Consider the following 8529-nt stretch of genomic DNA (forward strand, 5'->3'; position numbering starts at 1 on the left):
GTCCCAAAATCCCAACTCTTCCGCCCAAAAATTTGGAATCTACCGCCTTACATCAATTTGCTCTGCCCTGCAGCCTGATATGAGACGAATATTCTTGCAAACAATCCTGAAACCCTGTAACGCATAACTCGCCTCCCCATCGTGTTGCTTTTTTAATAACCTGGACAGATTTAGCCGCCTCTCTCTAGCTATCCATCCATCTTGTTGTATTGGTACAAGCAAACCAGGAACACACAAACAACGCCCAGTCAACATGACGGAAGCTTTCCTTCAAAACTACCCATTGCAATTGCATGAGAAGATGATAGGCAGAGGCAGGTTCGGGGTGATCAGGAAATGCCACAACAAGCGAAGTGGTCAACAGGTCGCCTGCAAGACCATAACAAAAGCAGATCTGCAGGATTCCATGGACAGAGAATGCCTCAACAACGAAATCAAGATCATGCAGTATCTCTCAGGGCACCCTACTGTGGTTTCCCTTCATGACGTTTATGATGATGATGAGTATCTGCATCTGGTAATGGAGATGTGCTCAGGGGGAGATCTATTCGACAGAATCGTTAGCAGGAATAATACAGTACCATTTTCCGAAGAGGAGGTCGCCACCTTCTTGCAAAAACTCATGGAGGCCATCAGTTACTGCCACTCCATGGGAATCGCCCACAGAGATATAAAGCCTGACAACATTCTCTTGGTTGATAATTCAAATTTCCTCGATCAAATCAAGCTCGCAGACTTTGGACAGGCCTCCTTTTTCTCTCCAGGTATGTTTATTATGTTTTTGCCCCTTTCCTTGTCATACAAGTCCATGAAATTGTTGGGTATGGATCGATGAACCCCACGGTTGAAATTCTCACATTAATGAATGCAGGGCAAGGATCAATGCAAGGAATTGTGGGTACGCCGTATTACGTAGCGCCGGAGGTGTTGGGAGGGAAGCATTACGGTGAGAAAGTTGATGTGTGGAGCGCAGGGGTGATCCTGTACATAATGCTGAGTGGAGTTGCCCCTTTTCCGGGAGAAACACCACAGGATATATTTGAGGCAGTCCTGTATGGGCGCCTTCGTTTCCCAACTGATCGGTGGCTGTCAATATCTCAGTCTGCCAAGGACTTGATACGCCGGATGCTATCCAGAGACGTCACCAAGAGACTCAGCGCAGACCAAGTGCTAGGTATTCCCTCTTTTCTACCATTAGTAGTGAATATTGCAGCTTGCGCCTGTTGGGTTCTGTAAGATCCATGGAATATTGATGATAGATATTTGTTTTGCTGCAGATCATCCATGGGTCACCACTCATGCCCTGCGCAGTACCGGACTGTAGAAGTCTGAAATACTGTATGGCTTCCAGCAAACGATGAGATGTCGCGTTGTAAAGCCTGTTGGAGAGACTGAGGTTTGATGCTTGCCATATCCCCTATGGGTGTGTTTTCCACCTGAGTCCTTACAACGGGCATGGTCACGTTGCTGTTAAAATTAGTACGACGCTGAAGAAACCATTTGGTCTTTTGGATGGGGTTAATGATCCAAATCATCTGTAAGGGTTTCTTGTATGTAGAACGCAACGTCTGATATAGAAACCCTTGGTGCAGTTGAAAGTGGAGTTCCGTTGAGATTGAAAAATGGGAATTGTTGCTATTTGCGGTGAGGAAATAGGGTACCGTTGGAGCGGGTCCCTGGATAATCGGTGAAATCACGGGTGCATAGTGCTTGATATACTAAGATTGCAAATATGTCAACGACAATACAGAAAGAAATTTTGTGTTTTTTTCTTCTTTTGAACTCGTGGTTAAATTTCCAATTTTATGAGTCAGAAATGTCTTTGTTCATCCCCAAAAAGGCAAAATTCTTAGCCCTACAAAAAAATTTGAAAATGACACAAAACCGAAAGATGAGACCTAAATTAAACTGTGTCTACATAAAATTAATACTAAGAGACTCTTGAACACAACATCGTGCTGGATATTTGTCACCAATGTTCAAATATATACCTTGATCATTAGTTGTATAGCTAAAACGATGTCTTTACATTTCTCTAATATAATATGACTTGACAACAATGAACAGGCCCAATATAGAACCACATATTGTCAAATATGATATGGTAAATACCTGTGCTCTACTTTATTTAGACAGGTATGCACACCGGACTGGATTGGGACATTACTGTACGAAGGATATACTACATGCACTGATAACTATACTGTTGCTATCTTGGATATTTTGAGAGGAAAAAGATGTAAATATAACTCAGGAATGAATATATAATTTTTTTTTTTTTTTAAATACGACACTACTGATGCATCATAATGGTAGTCACAATGCAATTTATGTGAATGTCAAATTTTGTAATTGGGTAATTTCTTTTATTGGGGAATTATGTTAATAGTTTTGTTCTTTGGAGTTTTGTTGTTTAGAATCGATTTGCAGGTAGTTCCACTTATGTTCAAATTTCTGGAGGGGTCACTCATACACCCTTAGTGTAGGAGAATATAAGCAATATGAAAGAAGTCCCATCACCAACTTCAATCTCTGGAATTTTAGCGTTTGGAATCTATTTGCAAATAATCCCAATCCCACTAGTGTTTGGAATTGATTTACAAGTAATCCTATAAATATTATGCATATTTCTATTTTAAAATTGAGTTTCTCAATTTTATTTTATTTATCTGAAAAATTACACCTATAAATAAGTAGACGTAGACGTTAGAGAATTAATTTCTAGAAATATTCATAAAATATGGGAACATTAACAATTTAAAAAATTAATTTGAAACCTTTAATTAAAATAAAATAGTTGACATTATCATTCCCTTTTACCTAGAGGTTTAAAGAATGTAATAGGTATTAAACCTTTCATAAATAACTAAATAAAATAGCTAGCATGGCATTCTGACTTAAGTCTTTTCCCGCGATGAGCTTTCAGTTCTTACGAAAAATTTGCAATTTAAAGATTTTCGTTGCAATAAGAAAGACAATTTATCTTTTCTGTGAACGGATTCGATTCCTGATAGCAGGTGAGAATCCTTGGCGATTTCAATAAATAAAACCCTGTGTTTTCAGGGGAAAGAATGGCAGATTGGAAGGTTTTGTGCGTAAGCATATTCTTTGTATGCCATTGGGAGGTTAGTACTCTTCTGTTCTCTCTGTATGTAACTTTGATTCGATGGACGTTTGAACTTTGAACTGCGTCTTATCTTTCCTGAACCGATTAAAACAGGGAGGCCCTCCTCCGAATGAACTGAAGGAATACAAGTTAATTGTATTGACATGCATGAGTGGTGCGAAGCTTCGTGCCAGTGGACTGCATGCAGGGCATTGCCAGACAAGATTCCGAACCAGAGACAATTGTGCCCATTGCAAATTTCTCCACTAAGCAAACTGTAGTTGCAGTCACGGGTAATCTTCTGGAAATGGCACATGAAATCAGTTGTCCGATGGCTCGGAAGTTTGGGTTAAGCAAATCTTATCTGAAACGCTTCACTGAACTTCCATTCTATTCGATTCGTTAGGGCACGGTGAAGAAAACCAACAATTTGTTACGAAGCTGGAAAAATAGTTTGACGATCCCCATTTAGACGAAGGTAAAAAAAAAGGGACGAAGACTAAGAGGTGTGTGGAACGAATGACTGTGGGAAGAATTTTTATACGAATCTGGAGTTTGGTTAGTAGATTCTTCATTAAAATAGTATAATGTGGGTTGTGGATGAAGAGGAGTTTTGATTCCGATATACAATTACATGGAATCAATTATGGAGGTTTCATGAAATTGAAATGAACCTTGCGGTTTTCAGTGTTCCATCCCAGCCAACCACCGAATCATGAATTCAACCAGGGAGTTGTGTACCGACACCACAAGTTTTCATAGATGGCGAATGAGGTGATTTTTTTTTTTTTTTTTAAATCTAATGTTCAGAGTGTTTGAATAGTTTGAAATGGATTTAGCAGGTCTCAAAATATTGAAATTTAATCTATAATCTAAATTTCCCAATATTTTTTAAAATCCTACTAAAATTTCCATTACTTTTCCACAAAGTTATAGCCTAGTTAAACTAAAGCTTCAACATCTACCGCTTCCGCTTCAGTTCCAGTTCCAAGAAGGTTTGCAAAACAACCTGAAGAACATGGTTGTAGTGGCATATCATGCATGCCTTGTGAGAAAAAAGTACCAATATGATGCACAATCAACATGATCATGAATATCTGGATCATAACAACTAGAGGTTTTGTGGTTACATGTGAGTATATTATCATAATTTTTTTTAAGTGTTTTCTAGTATAATATATTCATTCTTTATAAAAATATTATTTTAGTATATAATAACAATTTACTCATTTTATTTAAACATCATAAAAATAAGATTTTATATTATTCATTTTATTATGTCAATATAAAATCTAATCTAAAGGATTTTTTATATTACTGATGGTTTTCATTTTCTTCATCCATTATAAATAATAATAACAGCGATGTGTTCAAATTCCATATTAAATAGATTAATATTGTATAAAGTTTTTATTATTATTATATTTATAAGTGTGTTTACGTTAAAATTAAGTTTTTATAATTTTAATTTATGTATGTGAAAAAAAAGTGATTGCCATATATATATACATATAACTTGTCACTTTTACTAACTAATCCAACGATGTGTTCAAATTCCATATTAAAGAGATTAATATTGTATAAAGTTATTATTATTATTATATTTATAAGTGTGTTTACGTTAAAATTAGGTTTTATAATTTTAATTTATTTATGTGAAAAAAAAGTGATTGCCATTATATATATATATATATATATAACTTGTCACTTTTACTAACTAATTCAATAGTTTTAACTTTGTGAGACTAATAAATAATATATATGACTTTTATGTTTTATTACTCTTTAAGTTTTCTTTATCTTTACAATTCTCAAACGTGTTTTGTCTTGACATGATTCGAATTTAGTGTAACAACTTTGGACCATATTATCTCTAAGTGTTGTTGTTGTGCTTCTTACTCTGGTCTAGTTTTGTGCATCTTGAATTAAAACAGAGATTGTATCGTCTCTACTACTCTGGCCTCATCTAGATATCGGCGAACACTTGATATATGCTTATTGATCAGTTTTAGTGGATTAAAGTACCATGACATTGTAAAACTTTCACATTATAATAAATGAAGTTTAAGTGTCGCACGATGTATATAAGTTCGTTTTGGTGGTTTCGAGGGGTTATCTTTGTTATAATAATTTGTTCCCACTATCTAAACATCCATCACACTCATTTCCAAAGTTTTAAGCATTGTCGCACAAGTGTCATTACAGTCGTTGCAAAGTGTATCTTTGGTGTCGCACTTGTCGTCACAAAGTTGTCGCACTGAGGGAAGTTTATTGTTCATGTGTTTTGAATGGTCTATGTTGTGTTATCAAGTGTTCTAAGTGTGTGATCATAGTCAAGTCTTATCACTGTTCATATAAGCTTCATCGATCCCACACTTAGCCAAATTCGGAAAGCCTCCCTACCAAGCAACTTAGCCTCATCCATCCCTCTTGAACTGCGCATTGCACAGTCTCATCCCTCAATATTCAACCCTGCCTCTTGGCACCATGCAACGCATAGTTCTTGACTCCTAGGTCTATGCACTGCACAATTAGAGTGCTTAAGCTCAGCCTCTGACCCTAAAAACTTCGTAATTTCTCTCTCCTACACAGTGAGTAATGTGCACTGTGAAATCACAAAGCCAAAGCCCCAACCTTGAACCCGTAAACTGCGCAACTACGCAATCATTTGGACTCCTCTACCTTCCAGAACTGAAAAATGGGTAGAATCAGTGCTCAAACCCTCAGCTTGGCTTCCTAAGCTCCCCAACTACGCAATCTTCTTGCTCAGTCCAACCTGAATTGCGCATTGCACAGTCTCAAGGCTCAAGCCTAACCCTTGACTGCCTGAGATGCACAATTGCACAGTCATTGAGCCTCTCCCTCGTTCTGCCACCCGATTCTGGATCATTCAGTGGATTTTCATGTAGCATGTTAGACTAGGGGTTTATCATACTGATGTTATCTTGTCATGAATGAATTACAGATGCAAGTACTCTATCATACCATGATAGGATGGTGAAAAAAGAGATGGAGAAGGGGAACATGCTAGAAGATACCTATGTAGCTAAATATGCAAGCAGATCAATCAGAAGAAAGTAAAGGAACACAAGTTTACAACCGTTGCTCAAGATTTGATTAGCCCCCTACATTGAAGAGACTAGTCATTCCATTTCTCAGAGAATCCAAGAGCACACAACAGACCTTAGACACTGTAGGACTCACTCCTCTACTCTAATGGAACACGCTGAATTGTCGAAACACCATATTTGTTTAGAGGATTCTAAGGTCTTCGCTAGGGTTGATAATTTCCATCACCATAAATTAAGGGAAGCCATCGGAATTGAGAAGAGAATTAGTACTCTTAATAGGGACGACGATTGGAATATAAGTAGTTCATGGGTCCCTTCCCTTTATTCCTAAGCCCCTGGGCTTTTCTCCCCTCCTTTGTTTCCTTCTCTTGTCCTGGTTTGCGTTTGTATTTGTCTATGATCTCCATTCTTTTATTTGTTTTGATTTTTGTTTATATTGTGAAGTTTGTTTTTATTTTTGAATTTATCAGTTTTATTAAAATTATTAGTATATATATTTTTTCTCTTTCTTAATAGATAGATATAATTTTTAATCAAACAATTATTTAATATTAATATAATTTTAATATATAGAGTTATAGATAATTGAATCTTATTATATTATATGATAAAATATTAATAATTGTAAAAGTCATTTAAGAATGTTGGATAAATAATAATAATAAATAAATCAATTTAAATTAATATATAAATAACTAATTAAATAATTGCTTATTTTAATTATTTATTTGGATCTCTTAACTTTTCTTTTTCATTTTATATTGTTTTTCTTTTTTACTGTTAAAAATTTACCATTGCATCTCTGATATAAATTGGTGATCTGTTGATCTTGCTCTCCAACCTTGTCGTGATGATGAACTTCGATAGAGGTTTGAAATGCGTCAACCCTAAGATTCCTATGTGATTTCTTTGGATGATCTTGGCTATAATTTATGTTAGCTAAATATGAATATATATTAAAAAAATCTATATATGAAAATATATATTCCACTAAAAAAATACGTAATTCTATTTGTGTGAATTAAACAAAAATTATATAAGCAGGTGCATTCAACAAGACAGTAGCTCGTAGCTCTATAAAGGAGGATATCCTCCAAAAAAAACTAGAAATCAAAATATATATATATATATATATATATATATATATATATATATATATATATATGAACTCTCTATCCCACTTTCTAGAATAGTACATATACATTCTATGGTTCACCCAATAATATGTTATCTCACAAAAAAACTTATCAACCTTCATGAGGAGCATCATTTACATCATTAAAATTCTAAAACATAGAGAAACTATTAACGAGAAGAAAATTTAAACTGTGTAATTTTTTTAATTATTCCCAAGAGTTGGAAGATATTCTTGATATTGCCCCTCTTCTTTTTTAGAGACCTTGCATGAGTCGCAGTCCATACACAATCTAATTTTTGAGAGGATGCCTACTTTAGAGTTCATTTGCGTATTAACATGATCAAAAGAGATCTCAAAAGAACCTCTCAACTGACATACTTCTTGAAACAGAGTTAGAAGAGAATGATTTTTAGTCTATGTTGTCCCCAACATCCACTTGATAACATTTTCTGAGCCCCCATTAATGTCCAATTTTGAAATCCCCTGGTCTCTAGCAAGTTGAAGCACAATTTTAAGAGCAAATAATTTTGCATAGTTTTTGGAAACATGTCCAATGTTTGTATATATGGAGAATGAGATATTTGAATTAAGGTTGAGAATTCCTCAAGCCCTTCCTACTAGTGGCGAGCCTTGCATTGCACCATCAAAGAAGGCCCAAGGTTTGTTCATTTTGTTTCTACTTCTTGCAGAGAGGAGCAATGTTTTTGTTTGGAAATATGAATTGAAGCTTTGTTTATTATCAAGTAGTTTATGGCTTCCCTAGTGTAACTTGGTAATTTTCCTTCCAAGGTTGCATGGTTTCTTTCCAACTAGATCACCCAGGCTATTAGAAGCAGTAATGCTATAGACTTAGGATTTTTTTATGTTATGAAGCCATATTTTCAGTTCTTTTCAACGGATAACTCATCCCAAGAGGATTTTTGTCCTTCTAATCGATTTAGTTCTTTCTAGACATCTTGTGTGAAAGAGAAATAGATGAACAAATGATTTATTGATTCTGAATCAACTCTACATAAATGACAAATACCAAGTCTTGTGAATGATATTTTCATCAAATTATCTCAATTTGGGCTGTTTCTAAGCAGTAACCACATGGAAAGTTTAGATTTGTGAGGGAAGTTTAGTTTCCATAACAAGCTCCCCCACCATGGAGGATTCAAGGAAACATTAGAAGATGCAAGTGTTAGGTACCCAAATTTTGTCGCATATACTCC

General features: G+C 35.3%; 1 pseudogene; it reads left to right on the top strand.

Moving 5' to 3' along the window:
- The first annotated feature begins 253 nt into the window (after positions 1–253).
- Positions 254–1324, top strand: LOC149227838 (phosphoenolpyruvate carboxylase kinase 1 pseudogene; annotated as a pseudogene).
- Positions 1325–8529: the final 7205 nt, after the last annotated feature.

Source organism: Pinus tabuliformis, chromosome J, assembly GCF_031772625.1.
Source record: "Pinus tabuliformis cultivar Carrire ecotype Pingquan chromosome J, CPIR1, whole genome shotgun sequence".
NCBI classification, from domain to species: domain Eukaryota; kingdom Viridiplantae; phylum Streptophyta; class Pinopsida; order Pinales; family Pinaceae; genus Pinus; species Pinus tabuliformis.